General features: G+C 42.3%; 1 protein-coding gene across 2 annotated transcripts in view; it reads left to right on the top strand.

Annotated features, from left to right (window-relative positions):
- Positions 1-479: 479 nt before the first annotated feature.
- VWA3B (von Willebrand factor A domain containing 3B) overlaps positions 480-19296 on the top strand; it is a 983684-nt gene continuing 964867 nt past the window's right edge. For both annotated transcript variants that reach the window (XM_085622889.1, XM_085622888.1), the window contains exon 1: positions 480-591. The gene's annotated coding sequence lies outside the window, so the exon portion shown is untranslated. The remainder of the gene's footprint in view (positions 592-19296) is intronic.

Here is a 19296-nt window from a genome sequence, read left to right as displayed (position 1 = left end):
ATTTGGGATTCACAGTTTTCCTTTCGGATGTAACTGAGAAAACGAAAAAGCATAACAACTCTCAGCATCAGTGCGATTATGCAAGACCATAATGCCTGAATGTCAAGCTACCTAGGGAACGAGACGCTCTTTACACACAGGCACTGCACTGTCACATCATCATTCAGTTTCAAGCCTGTAGCAATTCTAACACTTCCCCAAATGCGAATACGTAAATCAACACCTCAAAAAAGAACCAATCCGAACACCATTCGAAATACACCTAAAAACTGAAGGTAGCCTTTGTCATCATTATGTCCCACAGAGACAATATCAGACCAAGAATTGGAGGCAGGCAGAATTTCCGGAAGTGGAGGGGACGCCAGGAACACCGGCTGACAGTTCGCCAATCACAGCCCACAAACCAGACTGTGTCCCGCCTATTTCCGAAATATTGAGCGGTGATTGGATAAGTCCTGGCAACTGTTATCGGTTCCTAAGGTAAACATAGACAGGTACTCTGAGTGGCAGCCCGGGGTCTGCATGTGGTTTTGCTTCAAAATCTGACACTGCAAGGAATCTCGACGAACCCGGAACAGAAGAACAAAAGAGGTAAGTGTGAAGTGTACGTGCAAGCAGTTCATTGAGGTTACGTGTATCCAGAACATCACAAATGCAGGTATTTTGAGCCTGCGTCCTTTACATTTTCACTGAATTCTAGCATAGGATGCACCCACAGCTTTTAAATGAACCTCAATCAAATGCCACTTTTGCTAACAAAGTTACCAGTTCATTGACCGTTGAAACTAGCTATCTATTCCACAGCGCTTCAATAGAAAGAAGAGATGCAACCAGAATTTCACTGTCTCTTGCCCTAAGTTCAACTATAGCATGTTGAGAGATATGCTCCACCATCAGATTGCTTATTATGCATCCTCTATTCTCTCCTGTATCCAATCTCTCGGGTTCCAGTTCCCAAAACTTCTTGTGCACCTACATTCAAAGTACACGTATAGATTTACCTGTGTGTGAACGCAAATTATCAAACATGATCCATAGAGGCTCAGGCTGCCCTGGAGAACTTCTGTGATCGGAAATTGTGTGTGGCAGGTTTGCCACATTTACAAATTTAGGTTTAAGAACACTTTTGTGGATGGTTCTGGGTGAGCCATTCTGTAGAGTAGGCAAATGCCTACAAACGTACACATTTGTGAGAGTTCAACTTCTCCTTGCAGGTAGTTTGCCACCCTGGAAACACACACATAAGTGCTCAGTTCAAAGGAAGAAATGTGTTGATAGGTTGCGTAATCAGAGGGATTAACTCCATGTTTCGTGCTGTAAGGGAAGAGGTTTGTCCAAGGAGAAATTATGTTCTTCTTGCAGAAAAAATATGTGTGTCGATACACATTTGCATCACATGTACACATGCAGAATTTTCCTCCTGGGGGAAATTCTAAATGTTTTATTGTTGCTCATTTGAGCATTTGAAAAAACTACAAGTGAAAAAGTTAGAAATTGGCTCAAAATACAGCACTCCCATGAAGGCTTTTTTTCCCTTTCCCATCCTGCCCTTTGTGAATAGAGCCCTCTTTCACCATTTGTTAGCTAAAATAGTTCATGTATTGTGGAGCTACAAATGAAACTGATGGTTCTATGTACATGCAGGTTGTTTGACTCAAAATACATATTTTCTGTTTTAATCCAAAAAAGCACCATAGTTTGGTTATCTCCATATTAACTGGACATTTCAATGCATGTTGGTAATGGCACATGACAGCTAGGCATGTCCTTTAAAATGTTTAAAGGGACTATTGTCTTGTTTCTCTTACATAACACCAAAATAAGGAACCCTCAGGGTATACAATTGATTCATTGATAGATTATGTATCTTACTTTACAAGAGAGGTTCCAATGCTTTACCTTGTGCCTCAAACAAATTGTCCAGGATTACCTGAAGGGTTGCCTGTCTGTTAAAAAACAGAACTTGGTGTGTATCCAGAAAACGTAGACATTTAACACCATGTATCAAATATTGCCTTCTATGCCAAAGTTCTAAACGCTGAAAATAATCTTGACAACCAGGACAATTAAAAGGTGGGTCGTATAAGAGGCATAATGACTCCCACCACACCTTACAGGACCTTGCGCTTGTGCAGCAAAATATATTTATAGATTTTTAAAAAACACCTGCCATTCACAGTGAGGCATCTGAAATTGCCATACCACTAAATGGCAACTGACATTGCTGTACCATTACAGGGCACCATATGATATTTTTTCTCTTTCCCTGGAAAACTTTTTTTGTATACTTAGTATAAGGTGCTTATGTTACCTGGCAATAGCAGAAGAGGTGTCCAGTGGTCCCTGCATCAAGTTTCTTGACATAGGCCCTGAAAAAAGGATATGACTAGCTCACTGACAACAGTCTGGTTGCAGTACAGGCTCTGTGTTACACGTAGTGGATGATGCTCTACCCATACTAGGTAAAAGAGATTCATGTTTCATTTTTCCCAATCTATCACTTGTTTTTGAGACGGTCAATAATTCCTTTCTGCTAAAACATTTGGAAGAACATAGAGAAATAAATGGTGGAGTTCTGAAATGTTGCCTAGAAAATTGCATTCAACTAATAACAAGCATTGGCATAGCCAATAGGTCTCACCTTTGGGACCTTATAAGTGTTTAGACATGCAACAGTTAATCTTTTTGCAGTAAGGCTATTGTGCTGCAAATCTAAATACTTATAAGGTCCCAAAGGTGAGACCTATTGACTATGCCAATGCTTGTTATTAGTTGAATGCAATTTTCTAGGCAACATTTCAGAACTCCACCATTTATTTCTCTATGTTCTTCCAAATGTTTTAGCAGAAAGGAATTATTGACCGTCTCAAAAACAAGTGATAGATTGGGAAAAATGAAACATGAATCTCTTTTACCTAGTATGGGTAGAGCATCATCCACTACGTGTAACACAGAGCCTGTACTGCAACCAGACTGTTGTCAGTGAGCTAGTCATATCCTTTTTTCAGGGCCTATGTCAAGAAACTTGATGCAGGGACCACTGGACACCTCTTCTGCTATTGCCAGGTAACATAAGCACCTTATACTAAGTATACAAAAAAAGTTTTCCAGGGAAAGAGAAAAAATATCATATGGTGCCATGTAATGGTACAGCAATGTCAGTTGCCATTTAGTGGTATGGCAATTTCAGATGCCTATGCCAATGCTTGTTCCGAGACGCTAGGGAGATTATAAAAGAAACATTTGACTGGTCAATGTGATGTGGTAATCTCAATAAAGTGCCACAGGCTAACTCTCTGATGGATTTTCCTACATGTGGCCATCTCGCATCAGTCGAAAGTTTTCACAGAACACAAAGCGCCTAGGGGAACAATCTCAAAAATATTGAGTCAGAAGAAATGTGGCAGCATTATGCAATGAATCGCCTCGCCAAATACTTTGCATTTTCTGTTACATAATTCTTACTAGCAAAGACTCAATAACACACACCTAGGACAGGCACAAAAACCTTCACCCGGAAAAGAGACAGTGTTTTCTGATCTCTAAACAAGAGGTCGGTCACTAAAACTAGACGTAACAAAGCTAACCGCAGACCACGCTATCACGCCAAAAACATTCTTCAGTCCACTCCTGCATTGAGAATGTTGGAAGCCCAGACCTGCAGATGTGTGCTCGCTCTTTGAGTGTGTGCACAGTGTTTGTAAACATAATCCCCACGCACTAGCATAGCTGCTGTCAATTGGTGTCGTTTTCAAGGCAGATGTAACGTAACCAGTTTAGACGGCAGGTGCCAATGAGTGCAGACTGCGTGCGCCGTATCACGCAAGGCCGAGCTCACGACAAAGGGAAAACGTGATGGGGTGGATAAATGTTGCAAAAGAGACAACAGAGAGACGTCGGCCAGCCTAGCTCACTCACATCAGAGGAATGCTGTTTCAAAAGCAAACGGAAGAACATACTCGTAAAGTGGGAAAGTCTACATGATATGACATTACATGTAAAGTGGTAAAGATGGCATGTCCCAACTAACACTTTCAGGAAAGACAAGGTCTCCTAAGCAGTGCATACGCGCTGCGTAGGCGAGACCTAAAAATGTGTAACTTTCTTCTCAACTTCTCGTCTTTACAACAAGGAATTCTCCACAGCTTTTTTCTATCTACAAATATTTTTTTCAATCTTTACATTGAACCCATGCATTTGCTTCTAAGAATTTCAATTATCTCTTATCATATGTACTCTTATGACTTTCAGATGTATATGAACGTTTCTTAGAAAACATTGACAGACTTCCACTGACACTTATGGACCTTCAAACATGGATGTTGCTGCAGTATCTCCTATCGAACACGCTCAAAATGGAGTTCCTTCTGATCACCATTGCACATTGCTTCATTTGAGTACAGTCCTAATACAGATTAAATCCCACTGAAACGGCATGAGGCTATATAATATCAAGAAACCAGCTTTGATTGGGGCAGGAGGTTAAAAAGACCCAGTCGCTGGGCACAAGCGTTGAACTTCTGGCTTGTCAGCTGAGCCTTTGCTTATCATTTGTTCTCCTCTGCAGGGCTTGGTTGGTGGTTGGGTTGAATAAGGCTATCCTCCATAAAGCCTTACTGTATGGTAATGCACAGAGCCTTTTTGAGGGTGCACATAAAACTCTCAACAGCTTCGTTCGCCTGGGGCCATTGGGTTGTGATCTTCCGATGGTGAATGCCCAGATATTCAAAGTACTCTCTAAACTCAGCCCCTTGAAACGGGGGCCTATTGTTGGTCCAGAGTTTCTATAGGATGCCGAATATGGAAACTGTCTTTTCCAGGAGAGGTAGACCTTTGAAATGCCTTGGAGTTGATCACCTCCACAATTGGTTATTTTGAGTATCTGTCCACCATCCCCATGGTGAGCCGCCCATCAGGGAAATTCCCAAAATCCAGACTGACTTTGGGCCATGGTGCCTCAAAGGTTTCTACTGTTCTATAGGTGCCGGGGCGCGGGCCCCTCCAGCGAGGTGACACACTGTGCGGCGCTTTACAGCTTAATTGACTACCTACTTGAAGACAGGGAACCATACTTTCTCGCGGAGGTGCACCTTGGTTTTGGATGGTCCCTGGTGGACAGGTAGGCCAGCTTGCCTACCTTTGGTGCTGCATTCTGGGGATCACTATTCAGTTTCCTCTCAGTAGGAGGCCATTCAGAGTGGCACTTAGCTCATCTCTCATCCTCCCTAGCCCCAACAGGCTGTTCTTGTCTGCTTGCACCCACAGGTTGGCATTGTGCAGTAAGGTCTTCCAACTCTCACTACTGTACCGTCACAAGAGTATTCTGGAAGTCAACGTCACTTTGGGTCACTACTGTGATCTTCTCAAGTGTCTTCGCTTTCAGGCTGTACTCCTCTGTGTCTCCATTACTGGCGGTCTGCTCAGCCCCTTGCCCGTGGGGGTGTTGCGACAGAAAGACAGCCGGGTTCCTTATCCCTGGTCCATAGGCCACTGTGAACTAGCACTGTTGCAGGTGTATGGCTCTCCTCTTGATCCAGGGCAATGGGTGACGGGCTGAGCCTCCAAATAGGCTACCTAGCGGTCTAAACTCCATGATCACTTTGAGTTTGCAGCCATAGAGATATAAGGGAAAGTGGATGCATCCCGCTATATTGTGAGAGCTTCCCTCTCAATCAAGGCATAGCATTTTTCTGTTCCCATCAAGGCTCAACTTGTGAAGGCGATTGGGGCCCACATCTCCGGCTCACTCTGTTGTATAAGAAATGCACCCAGTCCTACTAGACTGGCATTAATAACAGCTCCCTGGCCTTCAAGGGATCAAGGTAGGCCATAGTAATGTTGTGTAGCAAGGTTTGCTTGATTCTCTGAAAGCAGCTTCTGCTTTTGTGCCCAGTCCTATTTGGCAGGGGTTTTCATCACAACCCTAGTGGCCAACACACTGTGGCTGGTTTGTGAGGATCCAGCCACAGGGTGTTGCTATGCAGAGGAAACTCTGCACCTCTGAGGTTCTTTGCAGGGCAGGGGCTTGTTTAATGGGTTTAGACTTCTGGGGGTCTACCTACTTTCCTTCCTTCGAGAACACATACCCAAAGAACTCTATTTCGGGTTCGAAGGACAACATTGTTTTCTGTTTAGGGTGAGCCCATGCTAACTGATCCTGTGTAGGCTGACATGCAAGTGCTGTCCCTCTAGTGTGGACAAATACATCAGATTATGGTCCCTAATGTTCAGGACCCCTTGTAGCCTGAGAAAGTTTCCCTGTATGGTGTTTTGAAACATACCTGGGTTTCTGACGAGTCCAAGATGTGTTGAATTAGGTCATTATATAGTGATTCTCTGTATCCAACAGTAGTTAGTGGTACCCGCATTGAGATATAATGTTGAAGTCACTGTGCCCCATTAATGTCCGCTATAATGTTGTCCATGGTCTGGGTTACATTCTGTTCTTTTTGATCGTCTTGTTCGGGAGGCATATATCAATGCAGAGCCCGATGGCTCCAGGATGCTTGGGTTTTTCCGTAATGACAATGGGTGACATCCGCGGTTATGTTCCAGCTTTTCAATCTCTTGCTCAACAAGGGTCTGTAAGTGAAAAGGCAGCCTCCGGTGCAGGAAGTAGAAAATATTTTATAGTTAGATGAATTAAAATCTTTACAAAGTGATAAGACTTCACAGTTTTTATAAAATATATTCAAATCTTCGACACCTTGATAAGATACATATCTCATGTCATTATTAGCAGAAATGTTTAATGTAGCTGGCATTTTGGTTTTGGACTGGAAGTGATTTTTACGAAGGGGTGGGCACCTTACAAGAGTTGAATTGAAAAATATGAACAGTAAACTGTTGATCAAATGTCAGTGTAAAATGGGTTAATGTTCAATATTAAGGTAATTGTTTTAATATAAAGGTTTGACTCAAAACGGTACATGCTGTAATCAGTATGGCATACTAAAGCTACAAAATTTGGTAGTGCGCAGATTAAGGTATAAACTTGATTGATGGATAGTCTCTGTTTCTGCCTCCACCCGCACCAGCTGACTTTCAATGAATGTCACTGATTGTTTGGTAATAGTATCAAGACTGTTGTACAGCTTTTGCTTTGAGAGGCAGTACCATCTTGTTTCAGAATCTTTTAAAATTAAAATGTATTTAAAGAGTTTTATATAGCGCGGACAAGATCACAGGGGGTATCAGAGCGCTTCACAGAAAGGTAGTTGCATAGTTACAAGGGTACAAGCAATATAAACGACATTAGAACAGGGCGGCCCGGAAAAGGACACCATCGGTCACAACAGTAGCACATTTCAAAAGGGTGGAAGAGTAAGATAGCGAACCCTAGTTCTTTCAATGTAACCCTTTGACTTTCTTAATAGGGAAGCAAGAGTTAATATCACAGCTGATCAGGAGAGGACAGAACTAAATGACAATAGCAATCATTGTAGTACACTCGAGACAAGGGTAAAGCAGCGCCTTCTCAAGTGGGCTGTGGGACTAGACCAGAAATCTTTACATCAGAATCAGTTTCACTTCCCTTTTGAACAAAGCTGTGGAATTATTTAGTCTTAATTCTGGTGGTAAGGAGTTCCAAATTCTAGGTGCAATACCTGAGAATTGCATGTTCTCATTTTATGGAATTTCTGTGGTTTAAGTAGTAAGGTGCTGGAGCCTCTAGAGGATCCGGAGCCTCCTGAGAGCTCAAGTGTTTGTGCAAGATATAGAGGGGTGTTGAAGTGTAGAGCTTTGTGATTCATGCAGGAAATGTTTAGATGTATCCTTGCCTCATACGGGAGCCAATTAATAGCTTTAAGCTCAGGCAAAATGTGATGATAACATTTGGAGCCTGTGATGAGCCTCGCAGCAGAATTGAGAGAGGCGTTGAGTGGGGCAATCCTCGCTCTTGGAAGTCCACATAGGGTTTCACTGCCATAATCTCGCTTAGAGATCACTAATGTTTGCTCCGCAGTTTTGGGGTCGTTGTGGGGGAGGAACGGTTTTATTTTCCCAAGGATGCATACATGGAAGTTTGCCCCTTTGGTGAGAGACCTGATATGATTCTGCATGTTCAGGTGTCTGTCAAGTATTAATCCGAGTGAGCTCATAGAGTCAATTATATTTGGTGAGCAGTTGAGGGCTGTCAGTTGGTGCATCCATTTTGCAATGACTGGGGACTGTTTGTCAGGGGCGATGAGGAGGAATTCAGTTTTGAGAGCATTCAGTTTCAGATGATTGAGTGTCAGCCAACTTTGCGTTTCTTGAAGCACTGAGTTGAGAGATCTGATGTCCTCTGGGGAGGAGATTTTCAGGTACAGTTGTGTGTCTTCGACATACATGTGATAATGGATGTTGGACACTTTCAGGATTTCTGTTAGAGGTTCCATGAATAGGTTGAAGAGAGTGGGTGAGAGCATGGACCTCTGCGGTACTCCCAAAGTGAGTGGAGAGGGTTCGGACAGGGACTGATTAATCTTCAGTCTTTGGGATCTAGTGTGTAGAAAAGAAGAAAGCCAGTTAAGCACCCTCCCTGATAACCCCATCCTGTGCTCCAGTAGACCGATGAGAGTATCATGTTTGACTGTGTTAAACGCTGATGAAAAGTCAAGTAGGATCAAAAGGCAGGATTCATTGTGGTCCAGCATACGTAGTGCATCATCCACAATGTGAATAAGAGCAGATTCCGTGCTAAGACCTTGTCTGAAGCCAGATTGGAATTTGTCAAGAAGTTGGAATTGTTCAATATGACTACAAAGTTGGGTGTGAACGCATTTCTCCAGGAGTTTTTCCAGTGTAGGAATGGTGGAGATTGGACGAAAATTGTGAAGACTGGTCTGGTCAGCCGTTGTTTTTTTTTGTATGGGGTGACCTGCCCGGACTTTAGGCAGTCTGGGATTGACCCTTGAAGCAGAGAGGCATTAACTATCTTCGTCCATAGAGGGAGTATGGATGATCTGATCTTCTTGAAGAAATTTGGAGGTACGGGGTCATTGAAGTGGTTGGAAGGTTTCAGAGTAGCCAGAGTTTTTCGTATGGTACTCTCATCAACGGTTTGGATTAGATTCCAAGAGGCATTGTTTTTGGGTGGAGGAACCAGACTTTGAGAGGGCACACCCAGCCCTGGGGATAGAACGGTGGCAGGTAGATTCTCACGGGCTGCCTGTAGATCATGTTCAATCTTTGTTGTTTTATCACGGAAGAAGGAAGCAAACTCCTCACAGTCTGGCTGCTGATCAGGACCTGTGGAGGTCGGAATAGGTGTGTTGTTAGATTGAAGCTTGATGAGCTCAAATAGCTTTTTTGGACGATTTCTTGCCTGCTCTAGTTGTTCTCTGAAGTAGCTTGCTTTTGAGCTTCTGATGCGTTTGTTATATACCTTTCTGAGAGAAATCAGCTGCGAAAGATGATACACGGAGGGCGAGGATCTCCATATACGTCCTGCTAGTCTTAGATTTTTCTATCAGTATTTAGGTTCCTGTTGTACCAAGGTTTGGAGATTTTGGAAGGTATTCTTTTCAGTTGTCGTGGCGCCATAGCGTCTAGAATGTTGGATATCGAGTGGTTGTAGTGATCTGTGAGGTCATCGACCGCCAACATGTCCAGGGAGGAGGCAAGATGCTAACTGTGAGGAAGGACAGATCTTATAGGTTAATATTTCTCAGGTTTCTTTGCCAGATTCTATGTTTCTTCATTTGCGATTTAATAGTTGTCGCCGGTTCTGAGACGAGGAAGGAGATGCAGTGGGGTCAGACCAGTCACATGGGAGCATAGATACAAGTTGAGTAGAGTTGCTCTTGCCAATAACCAGATCTAAGGTAGCTCCCTTGTTGTGCGTAGGGCTGTCACACATTTGAGTAAGGTTGAGGTCTGATAGGAAGGCTTTAAGGCTATTGACTGATGAGTCAAATCAAATCAAATCAAAACAGCTTACTAATACACATATATCTAAAAAATACTTTCTTACAGTTTATCATAGGCAATAATTAATACTAAAAATGATATTTACAAATTTGGGCATCATGGGGAGGCTAACATGATAAAGTAGTAAGTACATTATTTTCTGAGGTTTTAAAAAATACTGGCTACCACTATTCATACAATAAAGTGCAGGTGCAGAAAATGCAGGAAGGTACAATTTAAAAGAAATAATGTTATGCATCTTCTTTTTCATACAGCAATACTTTCAAAAAGGCGTAGTCTTTTCTTTTTCTAATCGATTGTTGTAAGAAGCGAATAACTGAGCCGATGATTTTCATGGTGTCCAGACTACATATAAAGATAAACGCATCCTTATAGTTAAAAAGCATATTTTTTTAAAAGAGGGGTTTTGAAAAGGTTTTCTGGATACCCATATAAAAAGGACAGAAAAGGATAAAATGCAAGGTGGACTGTAAAGTTTTACCATCACACGGGCAGGGTGGCAATATTCGTTGCCATTTCTCTGTACTTGGAAATGCAATTAGATAATGTAAGGTACCCATCCTTAACCTGGTTAGGTAAAACCTGTGCTGAATATTCCGAAACAAATTTAGGTATAACTGGCTACCCCTCATGTATGGACGTTCACAATAAGCTACCACAGTCTGTTTTTTGTTAGCCACCCTTTCCCTTTTGTAGTCTGCAGTGGTTATATATCTTAATTTCAATTTGCTTTTACTATATTACTGTATACATAGGGGGTTATCTGTATTTACTTTGCATTTCATCAAGAGATTAAAAATGTGGCCTAGCCATGGTATTTTCATACTATGCTCCAGAGCTAGACAGTCAATAATTAAATCCTTAGAAAATGGTGTTTCTTCCTTAGTCCTTATGTCATTCCAGAGGGTAAGACTAGCCATATTAATAGCATCATTTATATATGGGACAAACAGTTTTTTATGAACAATGATGTTTGCAGTTGCACTGGGAACAGCCAATAATCTTTTTAAAAATGTGTTTTCATCAGTTTGTAGGATTGTCGTATTTGCTCTCCACCATATTGCAGGTCCATAATTAACTGCTGGGACATCCTTACTCCTATACAAGGTTAACATTTCTTGTATCAGTTTGTTCCCTAATTTAGCCGCAAATCTACATATACCCTCAGTCATTTTTAAAAATTTCATTTTGCATAATTCAATATGTGATTTCCATGTACCGTTATTCCAAATAACATCCCCAAGTATGAAAATGTTGGGACTCTATTTATAAAAACCCCTCCCACATGATGTTGTCTACACTTTTGTCTCTTCCCCCCGCACGGCATTACAAATGTTTTCTTTAGATTCAGCTGCAAGTCTATGTCATTCATGTATTGGGCAAAATTTTCCATTAGACATTGCAGGCCATTTGTAGTTCTAGACATTAGGACAGCGTAGTCTGCGTATAATAAAACGGGGGTGGGGCGTGTTCCAACTTTTGGGGCGTCTACAACCAATTTTTGTAAAAATGAGTCCATGTTATTTATATACAATGAAAATAAAAGGGGAGCTAATATGCATCCCTGTCTGATACCACGCTTTACCACAAAGTCAGGCGTACATTCCCCTGATTTTCCATAGCGTACCCTTGAGGTTAAATATGCATGAATTTGTGATAAAAATAAGATTATTTCTGTGGGAGCACAAAGCCCTTTTAAAATTTGCCATAATTTTTGATGATTGACTAAGTCAAAGGCACTGGTGAGGTCTTCAAAACATAAATGAAGTATATCCTTATTGTGTACTTCCCAATTAACAACTCTAGGCTTAAACATTGCTCTACCGTCCCAATACCCCTTCTGAAACCATACTGCGCCTCTGTTAGTATATTTTTTCACTGGCCCAAGCTTCAAGCCTCTCCAGCATGATTCGGCCCATAATCTTGGAAGAGGAATCAAGAAGGGATATTGGGCGGTAGCAATTTGCCTTTTCCCTGTCCCCTTTTTTAAAAATGGGTACAATAATACTTTCAACCCATGTGGCTGGTAGTATTCCTCCCAAAGCAGCATTAAAAACTTGCATTAATATTGGTATCCATAATTCCAAATCATACTTAAAAACATCAATTGGCACCCCGTCTGAGCCTGCTGCTTTCCCATTTGAACTTTTTTGGAGTGCTGATTTTATTTCCTCTGATGTGATTGGTGATGTTTTCACTGGGTTTACCTTTATAAATTTTTATTTTTTCAGATCAATCATATCTGTTCCTTCTGGGTTAAAAATACTCTTAAAGTGTTGCACCCAGTCTTCTGGTGGTACTACAGTATCGATCCTCACCACGTTATTATCTTTAAAATATGGATGATTTATTATCTTCCAGAAGAGGGCTGAATCTTTTAGCTCTACTGCCTGGTTTAATTTCTCCCAGGCCTCCTCACGGATCTCCCTTTTTCTTGTTTCCAATGTCTTTTTATACTCTTTCCTTACAGCATTGATTTTATTGTGGGTCTCTAGGTTTTTGTTTAAGCACAAGTTTCAGCTTCCCATTTAGCCTTGTACATTCATGGTTAAACCATCTTGCAGTTAGACCACACACTTTTTTCCTTCTTTTAGATTTTAGGTCACCTGCAATTTCTTTGGTGATATTGGCGAAAGCAGCTATAACAGCTGTTTGCGTAGAGGAACCATCCAGACAGATTTCTAATTCTTTGTGTGTTTTCCCTTTGAGGGTTTCCATGAATGAAGATGGATTAACACCTGTCTATTTTATTGAGACGCCATTATTTCCTTGGGTGTCTATATCAACGTCTGCATTCTTGCCCCTTTGTCTTGTTAACAAGTTTACCTTTAATTTCACGCTTAGGGAATGATGGTCACTAACCATACTAATATTTATCGAAACATTCTCGACCAAATCGTTAACGAGTCATTTAGGTTATTCAAATGCAGGTTAAAGTCCCCCAGGAAGATCTGGGTTCCGGGATTGATCACATTTGTTGAAATGATTTCCATGACGTGTTCTTTTTTTATTTTGTGTTTATATAGCGCAAACGTGACCCGTTAGAGTGTCAGAGTGCTTAACAGAGATATAGCGGTCCGAAATGCGACCGATAGCAAGCAACATAAACTTACGCATGCAGATAACATTAAACAGTATAAAAACAGTAGACAGTAAAAGTTCTCAGGACTTACAATAATATCTGAGACGGAACGAATCAAATATGTCAAATTACAAATTATCTTTTACCATCAAAAGACTCAGAGTTCAAAGTTTAGCTGAGCGAGTCGACTCAGTAGCTTAACGAGATAGGGGACCCAGGAGAGGACTGTATAGATCCCAATACGAATCGGTTCAGGAAGTCATTGTGGGGACCTCTGAATTATAAATCTGTAACTAACGGAAGGTGTTTCGAATCGACCGATGAATTTGTTGATTCTTTATAAAGAGTTATGGTAGGAATTTCTCCATTAGGAAGATCTTAGCATCCTTCTTGAATTTTGAATGGAATGGTATTCTTCTAATGTTTGGTGGTAGCGAGTTCCAGATTCTGGGTGCAGCACCTGAGAAAGCTCTGTTGTATGTTTTTTTCTTCTGGAAGCGCGGCGGTTTCAGCACAAGATCTTTTGCGCCTCTGGAGTACCTGCCTCCTCTGGATATCATCACTTTCTGGGCAAGGTATGCCGGTGTTTTTGAGTGTAGTGCCTTATGTGTGATACAGGCCAATTTGAGTTGTACTCTGGCTTCGTATGGTAGCCAGTTCAGAGCTTTTAAGTGTGGAGAAATGTGATTACATTTTCTAGATCCGGTTATGAGTCTTGCGGCTGCATTGAGACAATCTTTTAGCGGCGCTGTTGAGGTCTTGGGCAGGCCAGATAAAGTTGAGCACCCATATTCGATCCTCGCGATGACCAACGCCTGAACTGCCATTTTGAGGTCCGACGTTTCTAGGAATGGTTTCAGTTTTCTAAGACAACTCAGGTTGTACCGGGCGTTTTTAGCCATCAAGTTGATGTGGCTTTGCATGTTCAGGTTCTTGTCGAACGTGATTCATAGTGATTTGGCTGAGTCCACTAAGGTTGGGGTGCAGTTAAGCACGGTGATCAGTGTGGTCCAGTCCTTTATTTCAGAAAAGATTTTTTTTGGGGGGGAGGAATTAGTAAGAATTCAGTTTTTTGCTCGTTTAGTTTAAGTTGATTACTTGTTAGCCATTGAGTAGTCATCTTTAGCGCTTCATTCATTAACTTGATCTTCTCCAGTGACGAGACTTTAATGTAGATCTGTGTGTCGTCAGTATCTATATGAAACAAGATGTTGGCATGTCGTAGACTCTCAGCCAGCGGTTCCATGTAGAGATGAGCTTTCCAAACTCTGTGTCGCGACACAGTACTGTCGCTCGATGATGAAGTCTGCGGGCAGATTAGGGCGAATACTCTTGGATGTTTGCATTTCGTGAATGCATTTTATTAGCAGGACGGTCTGCGCATGTCAGTGACGCAGTACGGAGCATGCGGAGGAAGGAGAGACGTTAGGGCAGCGAGCGTGTGCGCGCAGCCTCATTCCCTTTGCCGCACGCATTGATTGCGCAGTCAAGAGTCCACGGAGCTGCCTCTGTTCCCCATTCCAGGTGCTCGGTACGGCGCACTTTTGACAGGAGTAACTGCAGGGGAGCACTGCCCGGAGGCTGCTGAGGGGAGCCGGGCTACACTGTTTGTGCCATGGAGCACTGAGACGCCCGGGCGCTCCCGCCACCATGAGCTCCAGGCCTGCCTGACCGACCTGTTGTAGGTGGGCTAAAGGTAACCCCATTGAAATTTAACACCTTCCCAGTGAAAGCATTATGGCAGGAGAGGATCTGGAGGGTACAAAATTCCAGTTAGGGCGAAGTGTAAAGACCATTGGCTTTCGCAAGCTGTCCTAGGTTGTTATTGTGGCAGCTGAAAATTCTTATGAGAGAGCAGCTGTGTACCGTGTGTTTGTGACATCCATATGCTGAGGATTGGGATTGCATTGTGGGTTCATAGTGCACTGAGGGTTGGGATCCCATCGTGAGTTCATATTGCACTAAGGTTGGCAGTTGAGAGTTGTTCGGTGGTGAAGAGACGGTGGTCCCTTCTGCATTGTTTGAGTCATTGATGTGTTGCTAGGAAACCCCCAGGGACATCATAAGGGTCCCCAGCCTCATTCGGATCTGAATCCATGCCAAAGAGGCGTTGTAAACTGTGTTAGATCTCTATTCTAGACCTCTGAATCAACCCTAAAGGCGGTGAAGTCATGGGAGCTGGTTCCGATGTCGGCATCAACGCCTCGAATGGGACTCGTGTTGAAGGGACTGGGTGGAGTCTAAGTCGGCACCACCAATAAAGTCATTGGTACCAACTGCACCATCTTCTGGATATCTGGGGCATAAACAATGCAGATTGTGCCACTGGCAGACCCACCAGCAGTAGTCTGCATGACCATGAAAACAAGGAGTTCAGGTACACTGGTACAGTGTCAGATCCATGATAGGTGAGTTGTGCGCTGGTCACTGGAGGTGCCAGTGGCTCAGAAACACACTGTGGTGCTGGCTCCAAAGGCGCCCATGTTTCCACCAACTCTGGCTCTGAAGGAGAACCTGAAGGGAGAGGAGAACCAGTCAGCGACCTCTCTCTTTATTCCCAATGCTGCACTGCCTCTTTTTCTTGTGCGTCTGGCAGGAAGATCTCAAACCTGACAATCCTGGTAATCGCACTTTAGATTGTGGCTTTGAATTGCGTGCGCCCCTTCTTTCATCCTTGGCTCAGGTCATAAAAAGTTTAGCTACCCTCTCGTTAATGGCCGTTGAATGCATACTTTTGCATTACTCGCAGGCCTGCGAGCCAAAACACCTTCTAACACTCTGTTAAGAACCAATTCATTGGTCTCCACATGGGTATTTTGGAGGCAAGAACTAGGAATGGCTTTTACAGAATAATTTCTCGCCAGTTTCAGGTAGAATGGGCTTCTAATGAAAGGTTCTGTATTTGGTGCTCCTAGCTAAGCATCAAGGGAAAATCGGGGAAAGCAAAAGAGTCAAGGAAAATCATTCTAGAGGAAAAACAAATGAAAATCTAACTGCAAAGAGCAAATATCAAGAACAAAAACAGAAGCAAAGGGGTCATGAATGTAAAAAAAAAAATATAAAGCATTTTCATTTTTAAAGCTGCACACTTGACACTTGAAACACCATGTTCAAATAGCCTGTGTTACATGCTAACCATCCTATGACAGCTCAGTTACTAGTGCACTAAAGTGAGCCTTACTGTATGCTGGATTGAGATGTTTGTGACTATAACAGTAAAACTAGAGTTGTTCTGTTAGCCATTAAGATAGTGTTGCACTCTGGTTGTTTGTACATTTCGAAAGTCACATTTCAAGCAAGCTTTTTTTTTTGCTTGCTGTTCAGTAAATGCTTTGTTTATATTTCTGACTTTCAAAATTGGTTGAGTTTCCAGCTCTGTGTTTACTGCATTACTCTTCCAGTGTATATCAATGTCATTTATGGATTCATAGTCATATAGCTGAGTCTGAACTGAGGTGACAAAGTGAGCTAAAGAATGATGATGGATTCAACCCAGATCTGTGAGTGGGGGTGAGTGTCTGTAAGTTGCATGATTGTTTTACCACTCACAATTCCCCCATCCTGAACGGATTTTTGTATAACTCATATTCTGCAAGGCAGCAGGCCGACTTTGTGCATGGTTAAAAGGGTTGGCTGTGCGTGCACCCGCCCTTTTTGTGCCGTAAATCACTGGGGCATGTGTCAATGTGTGCATGATTATATTCTTGTTTCAGGCACAAACCCAACCTTACTACACCCAATGTATATTGGTTTCTTTTTGCGCACCTAGGATGTCAGCAGAACAAGTGACGGATAGACAGTTTTGCCGCCAGTCACTGTCTTTGTTAGAACAGATTCACAATTGCTTTATTAACCTTCCTGCTTTCTTAAATTCGCTTGAAAATGCACCATTTGTCCACTCTTTTTAAAAACTTTTTGCGGGGGAGAACCCCCCGAAACCCCCTTTAGTTGGTTTGGGCTCGCTTGCAGCGCTCACTCGCTACACTGCATTACTGTGTCGCAAAATGTTGCATTTCTTAAAAGTGTGTCCACAACATGAAAAGTTTGGAAAGCTGTGATGTAGAGGTTAAAAAGAGCTGGGGAAAGAGTTGATCCTTGCGGTACACCAATCGTAATAGGGGACGGCGATGATAGCTTTTGATTAACTGAAAATCTTTGTGATCTATTTTCCAAGAAAGATTTAAACTATTCGAGGACAGTTTCCGACAAGCCCATCCTGCTTCTGAGTTAATCTAGCAGTTTATCATGGTTTACGGTGTCAAATGCAGATGAAAGGTCCAGAAGAATTAAAAGAAAAGCTTTGTCTTGGCCTAGAGCTTGCAAGGCGTTATCCACTATATGAAGTATTGTAGTTTCCGTATTATGGTCTGGTCTGAAACCTGATTGGCAGCCGTCCAGAAGATTACATTTAGAGATGTGTTGGCACAGTTGTTGATGCACACATTTTTCTAGCACTTTCGCTGATAAGGGAATATTGGATACTGGCCTGAAATTATTTGTGTCAACAGCGTTTGATGTCGGTTTTTTTAGGACGGGGATGAGTTGCACAGTTTTTAATCAGTCTGGTATGGAGCCTTGAGACAGAGAGGCGTTGATTATCGTGGTCCAGATGGGGACAACAAATTGTCTGGTTGTCTTCGAGAATTTCAAAGGGAGAGGATCGTTGAAGTGGTTTTCGGCTTTGTCGATGAGAGGATTTTGGAGATGTCGTTGTTGTCATATAACTTGAAAGAAGACCAACTAGCTTCATTTTTGGGCACTGCTTGGAGGGAGTGTGATGGTTCATCAGTTTTTAAAGCCGATAGGGAGGGTAGATTTAAAGCGGCTGCTCTAAGCTCATTTCCCAATGAAAAGGTTTTGTCTGTGAAGAAGGTCGAGAATTCCTCACAGTTTATTAGGAGTTTTGTCGCTTCTTTAGAGGATTTGGCCAATTTATTTGACTGCAGCTTTACCATTTCAAAGAGTTTACGTCGTCTATTATAAGCATTCTCCAGTTCCAATCTAAAGAAATCTTATTTTTTGATTTGAGAATGCTTTTATATGCGTTTCTGGTCTTTCTTAGAAGTTTTATTGGGGAGATGATAGGTGTTGTCTCCATTTCCATTCTGTTAGTCTCAGCTCTCTTCTTTCCTCGTTCAGGGCACTACTAAACCAAGGATGTTTGTCTCTATCTGTGATTCTTCTCAGTTTTAGAGGAGCAACTGAATCGATTATGTCTGACATCATTGCATTGTAGTGTTCCGTGAGTTTGCAGACATTCGTAATGTTAGAGGGCGGGAGAAGATCCTTCTCGCAACGCGCAGCCAGTTTCTCATAGTCTAGGTCTTTTGTATCTCTAATCCATCTCTTTGGTTTGACACATTGTGTAGATCCTTCCTTTACAACTCCTGGAATTTGTAAGGTAATAGAGTGGTGGTATTACCAATCGCAAGGAGGGATTGAGATTAAATTGACTGCCTTTTCCCTTGAGATGATCCAGTCTAGAGTAGATCCTTTGCAGTGAGTTGGTAGAGTGCAGGCTTGGGTGAGATTTTGTTCAACTAGGAATTCTTTAAAGATATTGACCTGGCTATCGTTAATATCTTCCCACTGCAGATTGAGGTACCCCAGGAATAAATCATTGGACTGGGGGAAACGTTTGCAGAGATGATTTCCTTTAGGTTGTCTATGAAGGTGCAAGGAAGATTCGCTTTGTTTCTTATGGAAAGAGCCAGATATTTGCAGGAGTCAGATGTATTAGAGTTTAATTGCGTGATGGCGAGATCGGAGCGGTGAATGCAGGTGATACCTCCCCTTTTTTGTATTTGTCTGTCTATTTTCACAATGCTGTAGTTTGGGGGAACAAGTAGATCAATGTAAGGCGATGAAGTTTCGGTGAGACAAGATTCCGTTAGTACCGCTACTTCAATTTCTTGGTTTAAAATAAGATTAGCGATGTCAGAGGCATGCTTCGCTGCTGATCGGCAGATAAGCAGAAGAACTAGGAGCGGTTTCAAGGAGTTCTCAGGATTTGTGTCCCGGTTTGAGGAGGTTAGTGGAACTCTCTTCAGGTTATTGATGTTTAACTTTCTGTTTTTGTGAGTGGAAGTTCTATTCACGTTGATTTTGACCGTTCCAATTTTGTTTTCACCGCCCAAGCCTGGGAGACTAGGGGCCTCATGTGTTGATTCGTAGGATAGTAGTAAGGCTAAAACGTCTTCTTCTGATAGATACTTAAGTTGTTCGCGCGGGCGATACTGCCTCTTTGATCGCAGCATGGCTGTATGGTAAGAGTTGCTTTGTAGATTGCATACGGAATT

Source organism: Triturus cristatus, chromosome 8, assembly GCF_964204655.1.
Source record: "Triturus cristatus chromosome 8, aTriCri1.1, whole genome shotgun sequence".
NCBI classification, from domain to species: Eukaryota; Metazoa; Chordata; class Amphibia; order Caudata; family Salamandridae; genus Triturus; species Triturus cristatus.
Note: the sequence above shows the minus strand (reverse complement) of the source record. Positions and strands in the feature narration are given on the sequence as shown.